At 47.4% G+C, this 13,975-nt stretch overlaps 1 protein-coding gene across 5 annotated transcripts in view; it reads right to left on the bottom strand.

Annotated features, from left to right (window-relative positions):
- The window catches only part of rassf4a (Ras association domain family member 4a), a 299,271-nt gene that overhangs the window by 160,861 nt on the left and 124,435 nt on the right, over positions 1–13,975 (bottom strand). The gene's annotated exons all lie outside the window — the stretch shown is intronic.

The raw sequence follows: 13,975 nt of genomic DNA, 5'->3' as shown, positions 1-13,975 counted from the left end.
CCTCTCCCAACGCGTGAGTACGGACAGGGTACTCACGCGTGTGCCAGGAGGAATTGCCGGTTTTCAGCATGCACAGCGCATGCGCTGAAAACCGGCATTTCCTGTCCTCTGACCCAAGGGGTTAAGAGGCTGAACGCATGCGCGGTATCGGGCAGCGCGTGCGACTTGGATTTCCTGTATTTTTACAGATTTGCGCGTGTGTAAAGGCCTCCGGTTTTTACGCATTGAAAAACCACACGTAAGTACTTAGTTTTACAGGTAAGTGGTCTTTTAGTACAATTTAGAATTTTTTTTTCCACAGGTTTATTATTTTTAAAGAATCTACAGTAAGGTAAGTTTAGTTTTAGACCCTATTTTTTAAAAATTAATTTTTTTCAAAAATTTGATTAATTGTTTAAAATAGTTTTTTAAAGTTATTCATGGTTAATTTAATTATTGGGATGCTTTTTAAAATTTTATTTAAAGTTTAAGTAGTGTTTTGGGGTGCCTGTACTTTTCATGAGTTTGACAGTCTTTACTATCAAACTTATGAATGAAGTTTCCCCTCCCCTGATTGGCTGAACAGTGCTCACCTGATCCCAGCCGGCACATCGCACTAACTACGCCGCTGGGTCAGGTTAGCACAGCACGCCGACATCAGAACCTGGCCACTTACAGGAAATCCACTGCGGGCCAGGTTTCAGATGTCGGCGCGCAGGGTAAGTGCACATCGGGGGCTTGCACGCGCGGCAAGCCCCCGACAGGAATTACTGGGCCAATATAAACAGAATTGGACTCGTCATTGGGACTGCCATGATTTCTGGCCGCTGAGAAGACATGTTGCTCAGCCACCCATATAAAGCAGCAAAGCAGCTTTGTGTTCGCCAATCTAAAGTACGTTCCTGCAGCCATTGGGGAAGTTTTGACATTTAAAAAAGACAGTTGTGAATCACACCTTAAAAAGTAACTGTGCACAACCTTGTGGGCACACATTTTTAAAGAATGTTATCCAGGCCGTTGAGGACATTGCCCCTTTTTACACAAAATCCAGGACCTCAGCTGCTGCTGCAGAAGCACTTCCTAAAGTGAAAGAAAGTTCTTGGATTTACGGTGCACCATTCACAACTTCAGGACGTCCCAAAGCACTTTACAGCCAATGAACTGCTGTAATGTAGGGAAACGTGTCAACCAACGTGTGCACAGCAAGATCCCACAAACAGCACTGCGATAATGACCGGTTGATCTGGTGTAGAGACGTTGCTTGAGGAGTAAATATTGGCCCCAGGACACCGGGGAGAACTCCCCCTGCTCTTCTTCGAAATAGTGCTCCCGGGATCTTTTACGGCCACCCGAGAGGGCAGACGGGGCCTCGGTAGAACGTCTGATCCGAAAGACGGCACTTCCGACAGTGCAGCGCTGGAGTGTCAGCCCAGATTTTTGTGCTCAAGTCTCTGGAGTGGGGCCATGAACCCACAGCCTTCTGACTCAGAGGCGAGAGAGTGCGACCCACTGAGCCACAGCTGACACTTGTTCTACAAATTACAAATGGTTCTGCGAACGTAACATGCCAATCACCAAGACGGCTGTAGCCGACAAAAAAAAACGGAATATAATTGATTAAAATTAATGGAAGGAATGTTTCTATTACAGAACACAATGCGCTGAACAAAAAATGCACATTCTAATTAAAGATTAAAAATCTTTATTTAAAACAAAGTGAACAAGTTTATTGAGGAATCAAACAGATGAGTTGCAGACATTCCCGAAACACTCTACACTCATTTGAAATAAAGCCCAGAAACACCACCATTGCCATTAATATCATTTTTTTTTTACGCAATTTACTGGAAAGCATGTCTGCTGCAGGATGAAAAGACTCAATGTCTTGGAATGAGCATTCCCAGTAAACATGATGAAACCAGTGAGAGAGTTTTCAGGAACTTATCCGCTGAAAAGCCAGCTCACCAGCTTGCGATAAAAAGACTGAGGTTATTAACAGGTGCTAATGAAGCGAACAGGTCCAAGAACTGGAGTGGATTCCAAAAGACCATTCAACTGTGAAAGTACAGTACTGTATAATGAAGTGCAGAAAACCAATCATCAGGGCCTCTGAACTTCGCTGTATTGGTATATACACGGGATATAATCTTTCTCTAGCATGTTGTCAAATGAAACCAGGTTAATACTGCAGTATAGATTGCATGGTATCATTTTAGTCCTTTAAATCATCTGCAGGAAAAATATCAAGCAAATAGGAATGGCATAAAAATTTTTTGTAACAGAACTAGTCCCAGCACAGTTAAAGTGATGCTTCATTTTACTAATCGAGGCAAATCACAGAAATCACAGAAACCCCACAGTGCACATAGAGGCCATTTCGGCCCATCGAGCCTGCACCGACACATATCCCACCCGATCCCCGTAACCCCTACACCAACACATATCCCACTCTATCCCCGTAACCCCACGTATTTAATCCCCCTAACACTAAGGGTCAATTTATCATAGCCAATCAACCTAACCCGCACATCTTTGGACTGTGGGAGGAAACCGGAGCACCCGGAGGAAACCCACGCAAACACGGGGAGAATGTGCAAACTCCACACAGACAGTCACCCGAGGCCAGATTCGAACCCGGGTCCCTGGCGCTGTGAGGCAACAGTGCTAGCCACTATGCCACCGTGCTGCCAAATATAGACTCATTTGGCAAACAGTTAAAGCCACATACACTTTGACAGAAAAGAAAGAAAGAAGGGCATTTATACAGCACCTTATACAACCTCAGGATGTTCCAAAGTGCTTTACAGCCAATGAATTACTTTTGAAGTGTAGTCACTGTTGTAATGTAGGAAACGTGGCAACCAAACTTCACACAGCAAGCTCCCACAAACAGTACAATGTGATAATGACCAGATAATCTGTTTTTTGAGATGTTGATTGAGGGATAAATATTGGCCAGGACACCAGGGATAACTCCCCTGCTCTTCTTCAAAATAGTCCACCTGAGAGGGCAGACGGGGCCTCGGTTTAACGTCTCATCCAAAAGACAGCATCTCCAATAGTACAGCACTCCCTCAGCACTGCACTGGAGTGTCAGCCTATATTTTTGTGCTCAAGTCCCTGGAGTGGGACAGTGAACCCACAAACCTCTGGCTCAGAAGTGAGAGTGCTACCCACTGAGCCACGGCTAACACTGGAGACAGCCTAGACTGTCAAGTGTTGATGGGTTAATCCAGCTATGGAAGCATCAAAGCCAAGCCCAATCTGTATGTGTTGGCTTTGATCAACACACACACACACACACACACACACACACACACACCGCCACCCCCCCCCCCCGTTAAATCCAGTCATAATACACACAAAGTTTAAAACACAGCTGCAGGTAAAATTCACGTCCCAGCCTAAATCAACACAAATGCTGAGGTTTTGTTGATTGTCATCAAAATTACAGGCTTGAGGGAGGAGCCAAACCACATAATTCAAACATAAATAACGCTGTGATTGGTTCAGTTACAACTGACAGCTCCTTTTTCAAATGAGACGTCAGCTCATTACAAAGAGCCCGAGCAACTGTTTCAGCAGCATGCAAGTTAGTCAAATTGTTCAAATTAGATGGAATCAGTTTGGAAACTTTGGGCTCGATTGTAACTGACCCGTGGAGTCGGGATTGGAGGCGTGCGGGGGTTAAAGTCCCGAATTTGGGGGTCCCAACACCATCCCGCCTCCACGTAAGTTTCAAAGGAGGCGGGTACCCACCCCGCACTAGGACCCGCCTACCCGAGGCAGGAAGGGATTAGTGACAATTAACTGCCTATTAACAGGTAGTTAACAGGCAGTTTTTAGCCTAATCCCTATTTTAAAGCTTGAAGTGTGGGATTCTTGACGGCTCCAAACCACGCCAAGTTAGAGGAGTCGGGCCGTCGGGTTCAAGGACTTGGAGGGGTCGAGATGTCGGTGTTCAGGTGAGTGATGGGTGCATGAGTGCAAAGGTAAGTGTGTTTGGTGTGTCTAAAGTGTGTAAAGAAGTTTAAATTACCTGTACTTACCTTTAAAGCCTTCCTTCCTCTAGGTTTCGGGAGTCCATCATCCAGCCGGCACAGAAAGCAGAATGGCTGCGAACTGTCAAAAGTGACAGCCTTCAGCTTTCTGTGCCGGAGAGATGTCTAACTGAGTCTGTGTAGAAGGACTCAGGTTAGAAGTAAGACTGTCAGTGTTTGACCGCTTCAAACAGCTGTGAAACACTGATATTTCATCTGTCAAAACGCCTTGACAGATGAAATTTCAGTCTGTGATGTCACCTGTTGCCGGGTGGTCCTTAATTGGCCTGGGTGGGCTCAACAAGGTCAATCAAGTTAAAATCGCATGGATTGGCCGCATCTCGATGGGCGGGCTCAACAAGGTCAATCAAGTTAAAATCGCATGGATTGGCCGCATCTCAATGGAGGCGGGACTACAACCCCGACAGTTGTAGTCCCGCCTCCTTCCCGACTTCTGAGTGAAAATCACCCTCTTTAAGTTAGGTCAGGTCAGGTCAGTGTAGCTCCTACAGTGCTGAGATATACAAGAGCACAACATCACAGTGGGGTAGATTTTCAACTTGCTGTCCAAATGTAAAACTGGCATTGCAGATCAGTCAGTCACCCGTTACAGAAACTGCCCAATTTTAATTTCCATTGTGGCCAAACCTGCACTGACAGTTTTATCCCCCTGGGTAAGTTGAAAATCTATCCCACGGTACATATAAAATGTTAATTCAAGAAATAATAATTCAGTAGAAAGATTGCAAACATGTTCTTTTTCTTTCGAGGAGCTCGTGTAATTTGTACTGTAAATGTTATATATCACTGCTACTTATTCACTTGTTGTGTTAAGTAAATTTGCCCGACAGTTCAAATGGCAATCAGTGTGATGCTCTGCCGCGTTTTATAGATGGGAGAAAGATCCTGTGGAGGTGCAGGATAACACCAGTAGCTAAAGAAATTAGCAGAAATGTTTTTCTGTATATTTTCTTAGAAGTTCCTGAACCTGAATGTCAGGACTAGTGAATATATCGAGGGCGTGGGGAGTTGAGAATCACCTGTGAAAGTAATCTAAATGCAGAAGCCAATGAATCTAGAGCAAGGTGGGTGGAAATGAATCAAAACATTAGCAAATCATCAGCAATCACTTGAAAAAGGAAATACTGAAAGAGCGACAGACCATGAGGACAGCATGCGCAGGCGGCATGATCACTTTGAATACAAAGCACAATCATTTCCTGCCTTTCTGAATAGTTCCACCAAAACTTTCCACACAAAGTTGGAAGGTTGGAAAAGTTAGGACTGTTCTTGGAACAGAGAAAGTTAAGAGGTGACCTAATAGGGGTTTTCAAGATGATGAGATGTTTTGATAAGTTTAGAGAGAGAAAAACTATTCCTGCTGGCAAGTGGGTCAATAACCAGAGGTCACAGATCTTATGTTCATTAATAACTAGACATTCTTATTATGAACACAGCTCGCTTTTGCTAGACACTTTTATTGAGCACATGTGGACTAGGTACTGTATCTGTAGAGGCTTCCATCTTGACTGCTGCCTTGTGGGTAGCCTAGTGCCTCATGGGTAATGTAGTCTTAATATATATACAGCTGGGTAGTGTAGTCTTATTATATACATGCAGCTATATACAGCTCTACGGCTCCACCTAGTGTCCACTATAGAATGACATGTTATTGATCATTACAACAGATTTAAAATCATTGCCAAAATTCCATTGAATTCCAGAGGTGAGGTGAGAGTGACTGCATTTGACCGAGTGTGGCATCAAGGAGCCCTATTAAAACTGAAGTCAATGGGAATCAGGGGGAAAACTCTCCACTGGCTGGAGTCATACCTAGCACAAAGGAAGATGGTTGTGGTGGTTGAAGGTCAATCATCACAGCCCCAGGACATCGCTGCAGGAATTCCTCAGGGCAGTGTCCTAGGCCCAACCATCTTCAGCTGCTTCATCAATGACCTTCCCTCCAACATAAGGTCAGAAATGGGGATGTTCGCTGATGACTGCACAGCGTTCAGCGCCATTCACAACTCCTCAGATAATGAAGCAGTCCATGCCCGCATGCAACAAGACCTGGACGACGTTCAGGCTTGGGCTGATAAGTGGCAGGTAACATTCGCGCCACAGAAGTGCCAGGCAATGACTATCTCCAACAAGTGAGAGTCTAACCAACTCCCCTTGACATTCAACGGCATTATCATCGCCAAATCCCCCACTATCAACCTCCTGGGGGTCACCATTGACCAGAAACTTAACTGGACCATATAAATACTGTAGCAACAAGAGCAGGTCAGAGGCTAGGTATTCTGCAGCAAGTGTCTCACCTCCTGACTCCCCAAAGCCTTTCCACCATCTACAAGGCACAAGTAAGGAGTGTGATGGAATACTCTTCACTTGCCTGGATGAGTGCAGCCCCAACAACACTCAAGGAGCTCGACACCATCCAGGATTAAGCAGCCCGTTTGATTGGCACCCCATCCACCACCTTAAACATTCACTCCCTCCACCACCGGCATACTGTGGCTGCAGTGTGTACCATCTACAAGATGCACTGTAGCAACTCACCAAGGTTTCTTCGGATGCACCTCCCAAACTCGTGACCTCTTCCACCTAGAAGGACAAGGGCAGCAGGCGAATGGGAACACCACCACCTCCAAGTCACACACCATTCAGACTCAGAAGTATATCGCCGATCCTTCATCGTCGCTGGGTCAAAATCCTGGAACTCCCTCCCGAACAGCACTTTGGGAGTACCATCACCACACGGACTGCAGCGGTTCAAGAATGCGGCTCACCACCACCTTCCCAAGGGCAACTAGGGATGGGCAATAAATGCTGGCCTTGCCAGCGACGCCCACATCGCATAAAAACAAATTTTAAAAAAATCTAGAGGGGAGATGAGGGGGAAGAAAATCACTCAGAGGCTTGTCGGGATCTGAAACGCTGTACCTGAAAAGGTGGTGCAAGCTGATTCCATAAATAATTTTTAAAGGGGGTTGGACGGGTACTTGAGGATGAGGAACTGACAGGGTTACGTACAAATGCGGGGACCTGGGACTAAGCACGACTGCTCTTTCAAAGAGACAGCACAAGCACAACGGGCTGAATGGCCTCCTTCTGTGCTGTAAGATTCTATGGGGGGGATTTTGCCAATGGGGGCACGTTGGTGGCGGAACTGCTGCTTGTCGGGTTTTAGTCCCGCCTCCATTGACTTGTGGCCAATCCACGCTATTTCCCCTTGATTGACCTTGTTAAGCCTGCCCAGCGGGCTTAGCAGGCCAATTAAGGGGAAGCCGGTTACAGAGAACGTCAGCGTATGACGTTTCATCTGTCAAAAATATTTGACAGCTGAATTGTCATCGTTTGACATAGAAACATAGAAGATAGGAGCAGGAGTAGGCCATTCAGCCCTCGAGCCTGCTCCGCCATTCAATGCGATCATGGCTGATCATCCAAATTCAGTACCCTGTCCCTGCTTTCTCCCCATATCCATTGATCCCTTTAGCCTTAAGAAATATATCCAACTCCTTCTTGAATATATTTAATGAATTGGCCTCTACTGCCTTCTGTGGTAGAGAATTCCACAGGTTCACCACTCTCTGGGTGAAGAAATTCCTCCTCATCTCTGTCCTAAATGGCTTACCCCTTAGACTGTGACCCCTGGTTCTGGACTCCCCGACCATCGGGAACATCCTTCCTGCATCTAGTCTGTCTAGTCCTGTTAGAATTATATAAGTTTCGATGAGATCCCCTCTCATTCTTCTAAACTCCAGCGAGTACAAGCCCAATCGACCCAATCTCTCCTCATACGTCATTCCTGCCATCCCAGGTATCAGCCTGGTGAATCTTCGCTGCACTCTTTCCATGGCAAGAACATCCTTCCTCAGATAAGGCGACCAAAACTGCACACACTACTCAAGATGTGGTCTTGAGTGGAAGGAGAGCCAGGGAGAAGCAGGCCCCGGGACGTCGGTACCACGGCGGCTGAAGATTGTCGGGCAGGAGTGCGGGAAAGGCGGAGCGAGGCGAGAGCGGACACTATTGTGATGGCGCCGATGAAGATGGCTGCCGTCCTTGCGGGCTCCGTGCGTACCAGGCAGCTAAGTGTCCTTTGCTGCTTGGTGCGCTCGGCTCGTTAAGAAAAAAGCATTTCACTGACTGGATTTCACTTGCTGTATTTGGCTATGTGACAAATAAAATTGAAATTGAATTGAAATTGAATTACCAAGGCCCTGTACAACAGCAGCAAGACATCCTTGTTCCTGTACTCAAACCCTCTCGCTACAAAGGCTAACATACCATTTGCCTTCTTAACCGCCTGCTGCACCTGCATGCTTACCTTCAGCGACTGGTGCACAAGGACGCCCAGGTCTCGTTGCACTTCCCCTTCTCCCAATCTATTGCCATTCAGATAATAATCTGCCTTCTTGTTTTTGACACCAAAGTGGATAACCTCGCATTTATCCACGATATATTGCATCTGCCATGCTTCTGCCCAATCACCCAACCTGTCCAAATCACACTGGAGTTTCTCGGCATCCTCCTCACAGCACACACGCCGACCCAGCTTTGTGTCGTCTGCAAACTTGGAGATATTACATCTAGTTCCCTCGTCCTGATCATTAATATATATTGTGAATAGCTGGGGTCCAAGGACCAAACCCTGCGGTACCCCACTAGTCACTGCCTGCCACTCGGAAAAAGAGCCGTTTATTCCAACTCTTTGCTTTCTGTCTGCCAACCAGTTCTCTATCCAAGTCAATACCTTGCCCCCAATCCCATGTGCCTTAACTTTACATGCTAATCTCTTATGCGGGACCTTATCGAAAGCCTTTTGAAAGTCCAAATACACCACATCCACTGGTTCTCCCTTATCTATTTGACCAGTTACATCCTCAAAAAATTCCAGTAGATTAGTCAAGCATGATTTACCTTTTGTAAATCCATGTTGACTTTGTTCGATCTGGTCACTGTTTTCCAAGTGTTCTGCTATTACATCTTTTATAATGGACTCTAGCATTTTCCCCACTACTGATATCAGGCTTACCGGTCTGTAATTCCCCGTTTTCTCTCTACCACCCTTTTTGAACAGTGGGGTAACATTAGCTGCCCGCCAATCCATGGGTACTGTTCCAGAGTCTATCGAATTTTGGAAGATGACCAGCAATGCATCTACTATTTCTAGGGCCATTTCCTTAAGTACTCTAGGATGTAGATTATCAGGCCCTGGGGATTTATCGGCCTTCAATCCCATCAATTTCTCTAACACCATTTCCCTACAAATACTGATTTCTTTCAGTTCCACCCTTTCATCAGAACCTATGTTCCCTGGCATCTCTGGGAGGTTATTTGTGTCCTCCTTTGTGAAGACAGAACGAAAATATGTATTTAATTGGTCAGCCATTTCTTTGTTCCCCATTATAAATTCCCCTGATTCTGACTGCAAGGGACCTACGCTTGACTTCACCAAACTTTTTCTCTTCACATATCTATAAAAGCTTTTACAGTCAGTTTTTATGTTCCCTGCAAACTTACTCTCATACTCTATTTTCCCCCTCTTAATTAATCCCTTTGTCCTCCTTTGTTGAATCCTAAACTGCTCCCAATCCTCAGGTTTACTACTTTTTCTGGCCAATTTATATGTCCTCTCCTTGGATCTTATGCTATCCCTAATTTCCCTTGTTAGCCACGGTTGAGTCACCTTTTTTGTTTTATTTTTATGTCAAACTGGGATGAACAAATTCTGTAGTTCATCCATGCGATCTTTGAATGTTTGCCATTGCCTATCCACCATCAACCCTTTGAGTGACATTCCCCAATCAATCCTACCCAACTCGTGCCTCATACCATCAACATTCATACCGTCAAACACTGACATTCTCTGTTGTTTGATGAGTTCTTGAATTCAAGATTCATCAAACCTCTTTCTTTAGCAAAACTTAGATGGTTGTTGCATTGGAGAATGCAGCAGCCATCTGTTATCTCTGCCGCGGAGGTGCAAAACTCTCCGCATACCCAACTCTTGAAGCCTGCAGGAAGAAACAAAGGTAAGTACACTTTTCCTAACACTTTCCATCCACTTACCTCACATACTCACCTCTCCACACTTGCACCCATCACTCACCTCTACAGCAGACTTTTCGACCCCTCTCACCCCCGTAGACCCGCTGCTCGCCTCGCTGACCCTGGCGAGGTTCGCAGCTGTAGGGAAGTCTGCATTTGCGGGGTAAAATGGGGATAAGCCTCAAAACTGCCTGTTAACTACCTGCTAATTGACTCTAATCCCATTCCCGCCTCGAGGAGACGGGTCCCTGTGCGACTCGGGGACCCGCCTCCCGGGAAGATGGCACAGAGGCGGGTTGGGAGCGGGGTTGGTACCCGCTCCCAGATTCTGCCATTTTCCCGGCAGTCCCGCCTCCAAACCCGCCTCCTCAGGGCTGGTAAAATCCAGCCCTTTGTGATCTCCTCACAGCTTACTGTCCCACCTAGCTTTGTATCGTCAGCAAACTTGGATACATTACACTCGGTCCCTTCATCTAGGTCATTAATATAGCTGAGGCCCAAGCATTGATCCTTGCGGTATCCCACTAGTTACAGCCTGCCAACCTGAAAAAGACCCGTTTATCCCTACTCTCTGTTTTCTGTCCATTAACCAATCCTCTATCCATGCTACTATATTACCTCCAACCCTATGAGCCCTTATCTTGTGTAATAACTTTTTATGTAGTACCTTATCAAATGTCTTTTGGAAATCCAAATATACTATGTCCACTGCTTCCCCTTTATCTACCCTGCTAGTTACAGCCTCAAAAAACTAATAAATTTGTCAAACACGATTTCCCTTTCATAAAACCAGGTTGACTCTGCCTAAACATGTTATGATTTTCTAAGTGCCCTAATACCACTTCCGTAACAATTGATTCCAGCATTTTCTCTACAACTGGCCTGTAGTTCCCTGTTTTCTCTCTTCCTCCTTTCTTGAAAAGCCGTCTTACATTTGCTACCTTCCAATCCGCTGGGACTGTTCTAGAATCTAGGGAATTTTGGATGATCAAAACCAATGCATCCACTATCTCTGCAGCCACCTCTTTTAGAAACTTTGGTACTACTTAACCTAAAGGGCGTGACTGCCTCCTGGAACAAAGTGTCCAGGCAACTCTCCCCCTCCCTGATGCATCGCAATGTCTGCAGCTCGGACTCCAGCTCAACAACTCTGAGCCAAAGTTCCTCGAGTTGCAGAGACTGCAGATGTGGTTGCTCGGGATCGCGATGCTCTCCACAAACTCCCACAGGCTGCAGTTACAACACACCACCTGTCCTGCCATCTCTAACCTTGTTTTATTTATTAATTAATTAGTTAAAGTTTTTATTCAATCAATATTTTAGTTTTATTGTTTGATTATTTTATCTAGTTTAAGTTATTAATTTAATAAGTACTAGCAAGTTGCTGTTTCTCAGCTCTTAATTTAACCCCCTTCCCTAACTTAGAGAGCAAAAAAAAACCTGTAATGCTCACCAACCAATCACCTACCTGCTCTCCTGTGACGTCACTCTTTGACTTTTTGTTGTTGTTTTTGAATCGGAGCCTCGCGCTGCCGCTGCTTTCATTCAGGTCCGCTCTCGGGCCGCTCTTTATCCTCTCACCGCTGCCGCTGCTTTAATTCAGGTCCGCTCTCGGACCGCTCTTTATCCCCTCGCCGCTGCTTTAATTCAGGTCCGCTCTCGGACCGCTCTTTATCCTCTCGCCGCTGCTTTAATTCAGGTCTGCTCTCGGGCCGCTCTTTATCCTCGCACCGCTGCTTTAATTCAGGTCCGCTCTCGGGCCGCTCTTTATCCTCTCGCCGCTGCTTTAATTCAGGGCCGCTCTCGGGCCGCTCTTTATCCTCTCACCGCTGCTTTTATTCAGGTCTGCTCTCGGGCCGCTCTTTATCCTCTCACTGCTGCTTTTATTCAGCTCCGCTCTCGGGCCGCTCTTTATCCTCTCGCCGCTGCCGCTGCTTTAATTCAGGTCCGCTCTCGGGCCGCTCTTTATCCTCTCGCTGCTGCTTTAATTCAGGTCCGCTCTCGGGCCGCTCTTTATCCTCTCGCCGCTGCCACTGCTTTAATTCAGGTCCGCTCTCGGGCCGCTCTTTATCCTCTCGCTGCTGCTTTAATTCAGGTCCGCTCTCGGGCCGCTCTTTATCCTCTCGCCGCTGCCGCTGCTTTAATTCAGGTCCGTTCTCGGGCCGCTCTTTATCCTCTCGCTGCTGCTTTAATTCAGGTCCGCTCTCGGGCCGCTCTTTATCCTCTCGCCGCTGCTTTAATTCAGGTCCGCTCTCGGGCTGCTCTTTATCCTCTCGCCGCTGCCGCTGCTTTAATTCAGGTCCGCTCTCAGACCGCTCTTTATCCTCACACCGCTGCCACTGCTTTAATTCAGGTCCGCTCTCGGGCCGCTCTTTATCCTCTCACCGCTGCTTTTATTCAGGTCCGCTCTCGGGCCGCTCTTTATCCTCTCGCCGCTGCCGCTGCTTTAATTCAGGTCCGCTCTCGGGCCGCTCTTTATCCTCTCGCTGCTGCTTTAATTCAGGTCCGCTCTCGGGCCGCTCTTTATCCTCTCACCGCTGCTTTTATTCAGGTCCGCTCTCGGGCCGCTCTTTATCCTCTCGCCGCTGCCACTGCTTTAATTCAGGTCCGCTCTCGGGCCGCTCTTTATCCTCTCGCCGCTGCTTTAATTCAGGTCCACTCTCGGGCCGCTCTTTATCCTGTCGCCGCTGCCACTGCTTTAATTCAGGTCCGCTCTCAGACCGCTCTTTATCCTCGCACCGCTGCCACTGCTTTAATTCAGGTCCGCTCTCGGGCCGCTCTTTATCCTCTCGCTGCTGCTTTAATTCAGGTCCGCTCTCGGGCCGCTCTTTATCCTCTCGCTGCTGCTTTAATTCAGGGCCGCTCTCAGGCCGCTCTTTATCCTCGCACCGCTGCCACTGCTTTAATTCAGGTCCGCTCTCGGGCCGCTCTTTATCCTCTCGCTGCTGCTTTAATTCAGGGCCGCTCTCGGGCCGCTCTTTATCCTCTCGCCACTGCCGCTGCTTTAATTCAGGTCCGCTCTCAGACCGCTCTTTATCCTGTCGCCGCTGCCACTGCTTTAATTCAGGTCCACTCTCGGGCTGCTCTTTATCCTCTCGCCACTGCTTTAATTCAGGTCCGCTCTCAGACCGCTCTTTATCCTGTCGCCGCTGCCACTGCTTTAATTCAGGTCCACTCTCAGGCCGCTCTTTATCCTCTCGCCGCTGCTTTAATTCAGGTCCGCTCTCGGGCTGCTCTTTATCCTCGCACCGCTGTCACTGCTTTAATTCAGGTCCGCTCTCGGGCCGCTCTTTATCCTCTCGCCGCTGCTTTAATTCAGGTCTGCTCTCGGGCCGCTCTTTATCCTCTCGCCGCTGCTTTAATTCAGGTCCGCTCTCAGGCCGCTCTTTATTCTCTCACCGCTGCCACTGCTTTAATTCAGGTCCGCTCTCGGGCCGCTCTTTATCCTCTCGCCGCTGCTTTAATTCAGGTCCGCTCTCGGGCCGCTCTTTATCCTCTCACCGCTGCCACTGCTTTAATTCAGGTCCGCTCTCGGGCCGCTCTTTATCCTCTCACCACTGCCGCTGCTTTAATTCAAGTCCGCTCTCGGGCTGCTCTTTATCCTCGCACCGCTGCTTTAATTCAGGTCCGCTCTCAGGCCGCTCTTTATCCTCTCGCCGCTGCTTTAATTCAGGTCCGCTCTCAGGCCGCTCTTTATCCTCTCGCCGCTGCCCCTGCTTTAATTCAGGTCCGCTCTCGGGCCGCTCTTTATCCTCTTGCTGCGGCACTGCTTTAATTCAGGTCCGCTCTCGGGCCGCTCTTTATCCTCTCGCCACTGCCGCTGCTTTAATTTATTTAGCACAACAACTTGTTTGTTCTGTGGATGGCTCATCAATACTAAAGGAATTTGCAACTAG

The sequence above is a fragment of the Somniosus microcephalus genome, chromosome 29 (genome assembly GCF_052327205.1).
Source record: "Somniosus microcephalus isolate GS21.2 chromosome 29, FLI_Smic_1.0, whole genome shotgun sequence".
NCBI classification, from domain to species: Eukaryota; Metazoa; Chordata; class Chondrichthyes; order Squaliformes; family Somniosidae; genus Somniosus; species Somniosus microcephalus.
The sequence above is the reverse complement of the archived record's forward strand: the minus strand, read 5'-3'. Positions and strand labels throughout refer to the sequence as shown.